The following is a 4,453-nucleotide window of genomic DNA, read 5'->3' as shown; positions in this document are numbered from 1 at the left end:
TTACAAAGATGGATTTAAACACTGAGTGGTACACAAGTGTCCTGTTGGACAAAAAACATGTACTATATTCAAAGAAATTGTATCCTTTTTTTTACAAGTGATCCCCTCCCAGAGAGTCTGCTGGGAAACATGGCGAGGAAACAATCCACTCATGGTGGTGTTTTCAATGTTATGTGCCAGAAAAAAGAGCAGTTTGCAGCAGTTAATATGGATGAACTCTAATATTGTAATATATGGAAAGCCTTTCTTTTGGAAAAATATGTTTCAAAGAGGAATCATTTTTGTCAATGATATTATCAATGAGAATGGTAAAATTATGAAGTATGATGTATTTAGAGCTATGTATGGTGATGCTTGCTCAAGCTTTTCATTTTATCAACTAACTGGAGTAATTGGGAAACGATGGAAACAAATAATACATTATGGAACTACTAAATTATTAGTTTGTAAACCTCTAATAAGAAATTCTAGTTGGCAAAAAGGAACTAAAATAAATAGAAAAATATATAATTTTTATTTAATAAAGAAATCTTTGAAGGCTGCCCCATACAACACAAATGGAAAATGGGAGGACTTTTTTGACTGCCCGTTGCCATGGGATGCCATATTCAAACTAATCTATAAAACCACTATCGATGTGCAAAATCGTTATTTTCAAATTAAAATTATTTATAACTTCTTACCCACAGGGAAAATGTTAAAATTATGGAATATGACAGAGTCAGATGATTGCCCATTTTGTTGTCAGGAGCCTGAATCCACCCTGCATTTGTTTTGGTATTGTCATATTGTGTCTTTGTTTTGGGTGGAAGTTGAAAAAATGTGTTTAAGGATTGGTTTGTTTATGAAGCTTGATGTGGTTTCTGTTATTTTAGGAGAGTTCATTGACAATCATGATTTAGTCAATTTAATTATAGTACTCTGTAAAATGTTTATTTTTAAGGCCAAAAACAGATATTCACTTAGTATTACTTTCTTTAAAACATTTATTCAGTATTTTCTAACTTTAGAAAGTTACATTGTTGAAAACGATAATGATGCCAAAAAACATTAAAAAAAAGATGGGAAGTCCTCAAAGGCTTATTTTAAAAGTATAATTATGTTTATAGATTATATGCTATCTGTTGTTGTGTTCCCTAATTTGAGTGACCTGGACATAATCTGGACTGTACATAAATGCTTATTTTGAAAATGTAATTTTGTTTATAAATTATATGCAATCTGTTGTGTTCCCTAATTTTTTTCTGTGTACATGAATGAAGGTGTGTGTTGCTGAGTCCGACTTGGACATTATCTGGACTGGGCCTGGTTTAAAAAACCCTTTAAACAAATCTAATTTCATTGACAACCTGGTCTGTTGAAGATAAGGCCCTTTTTTTAAAAATAAAATAAAATAAGATAAATAAATAAAAAACATTTTCTTGGATAAAAAAGAAAGTAAAACAATATAAAAATAATTACATAAAAAATAGTAATTAATAAAAATGTTAGTGGACCAGCAGCCTATACAATCATGTGTGCTTCAGGGACTGTGTCCCTTGCAGATGTGTTGTCTATGTTGTGGGAACCAGAATATTGGTAGCAGAAAGAAATAACCCCTTTTGTGTGAGTGGGTGTGGATGAGTGTGCATGGGGGAGGTTGTTTGGGTTGATGCACTGATTGAAAGTGTATCTTGTGTTTATTCTATGTAGATTTAATTTAAAAAAAAAAAAACTTTTTTTTTTTTTACATTTTTTTTTTTAATTTTTTTATTTTTTAGAACAGGCCCGCGGGCGACTCATCTGGTCCTTACGGGCGACCTGGTGCCCGCGGGCACCACGTTGGTGACCCCTGGTATAGAGTGTATTTCTTTAAAGTTAAGACTAGTTTAAAGTTATCTTCATTGAAAAATAAGGACATTTTAATGTGACCCCAAACTTTTGAACGGTAGTATATATATATATATATATATATATATATATATATATATATATATATATATATATATATATATATATATATATATATATATACATATATTAGATACATATATATACATTAGATATATATAGCGCACTTTCCGCACGCGCGATGATGTCATGTTATCGATGAGAAAATGCATTTTTACACAATATGATTTGCCTGAGCGGCTAGGAGACACTGAGTAGCAAGCGGTACAAAGTGGATAAGAAAAGACAGAAATTATAAATTATATTTAATTATACTTGGGACTTTCCGCGGGCCTGATTTTGGACGCTGGCGGGCCGGATCCGGCCCGCGGGCCGTAGTTTGGAGACCACCGTTGTACCGGTACTAAGAAAGTACTGTGGTACTAATTAATAAAAAATGGTACTATACTGCTTCTGAACAATACCAGTTCACTTTTTTTTTTTTTTACGGGCATGGCAGCGCGCCGTGTTCACATCGTGACATTGCTGCTTTTACGAGCAGAGGAGCATGTTCAGCAACACACACGCACGGTGTACTTGCAAGCAGACACGGCGTGTAAACAGAAAGGGAGAATAGACGCATTTTGGCTTAAAAACTAACGATAAAGGTGAAGCTATAACACTGGAATGCCAAAGAGGAGCTTTAAAACATGGCTACACCTGACATCCACTGTAATGATACCAAGTTCAAGAGCGTATCTAGTCTATACTACAATGATTATATCTGTATTTTTTCCGTCACAAAATATATATATTTTTTTTATGTATATTATGTTTAAACAGGCAGCACAGTGAAACAGGGGTTAGTGCATGAGCCTCACAATACGAAGGTCCTGAGTAGTCCTCGGTTCAATCCCGGACTCGGGATCTTTCTGTGTGGAGTTTGCATGTTCTCCCCGTGACTGTGTGGGTTCCCTCAGGGTACTCCGGCTTGCTCCCACCTCCAAAGACATGCACCTGGGGATAGGTTGATTGGCAACACTAAATTGGCCCTAGTGTGTGAATGTGAGTGTGAATGTTGTCCGTCTATCTGTGTTGGCCCTGTGATGAGGTGGCGACTTGTCCAGGGTGTACCCCGCCTTCCGCCCGAATGCAGCTGAGATAGGCTACAGCACCCCCTGCCACCCCAAGAGGGACAAGCGGTAGGATATGGATGGATGGATTATGTTTAAACTCAAGAAATATGTCCCTGGACAATGATGACTTTAAATATGACCAATGTATGACCCTGTAACTACTTGGTATCAGATCGATACACAAATGTGTGGTATCATCCTAAAGTAAAGTATCTGTCACGGCCAGGGAGCATTGGAATGCGCCCTCATCCTTGCGCTCTGATTGTCTCACCGCGGGACACGCCCACATCCAGGGACGCGCCGCGCGCGTCTCCGCCCTGCAGCAGCCGCCAGCTGCAATCATTCACCGGCAATCAGCGCACCTGCCTGTGATGATCAAGTTGCCTTCTTAAGCCTGCACAACCTGGCATGCTGGCGCCGGAATATTGTCTTCTGTACCGTGAGCCGATACCTAGCCTTATGCTCTCTCTCTGTCCTGATCTCTCCGTGTTTCCCCCCGTGATTCATTGTTCTTCCTTGTCTTTCCAGCGTCTGCCCTTGTTCCTGTGTTGGCGAGCTGTGTGTCTCGTCACCTTTTTGTCCCCTTGGTTCCCGGGCTGCCCTTTTTGGATGCTCGACCCCCTCGCATGGACTCAGAGTCTGACGCTTCTCTCTCGCCCGCATCACCTGCCTGTCCCATGGACTTCCGTGTTCCTTCGCTCTCGTTCAACATTTACGGTAACACTCAACAGCTAATCTACACACATAGTCTTACACCATACACTCTTTGAGTCTGTCACACTCCATTTCCTTAGTTTATATTATATTGTTTGATTATTATATATATATAGTGAATATATATAATAAATGTATAGAGCTACATCGCCCCCTGGTGTCTGAGCCGTCATCTTCCCCAGTTAATCCATAACAGTATCCAAACAACAGAATAATAAGTGTTTCTTACATTTTAACAGAAGTGCAGATGGAACACGTTAAAACAGAAAATAACCAGATATTAACCGTAAATGAACTAGTAGAATAATAGTCAATTTTCTTCCACTTGTCTTTAATAATTTTGTCAAAATAATAAAATGATAAATGACACAATATGTTACTGCATACGTCAGCAACCAAATAGGAGCCTTTGTTTGCTTACTTACGACTAAAAGACAAGTTGTCTAGTATGTTCACTATTTTATTTAAGGCCAAATAATTTTTGATTGCAATAAGAAACATATGTTTAATGTACTGTAATATTTTTTTGTTAAATAAAAGCCAATAATGCCATTTTTTGTGATCACCTTTATTTAGAAAAGTATTAACAAGTGTCGAAATACATTTTAGTACCGGTATCATTACCAAAAGATTGGTATCGGGACAACCCAACAGACTTATGCACTCTAAATTACCAACAGTTTGGGACGGCGTGGATCAGATGGTAGAGCGGCTGTGCCAGCAACTTGAGGGTT

The sequence above is a fragment of the Entelurus aequoreus genome, linkage group LG01 (genome assembly GCF_033978785.1).
Source record: "Entelurus aequoreus isolate RoL-2023_Sb linkage group LG01, RoL_Eaeq_v1.1, whole genome shotgun sequence".
NCBI classification, from domain to species: Eukaryota; Metazoa; Chordata; class Actinopteri; order Syngnathiformes; family Syngnathidae; genus Entelurus; species Entelurus aequoreus.
Note: the sequence above shows the minus strand (reverse complement) of the source record.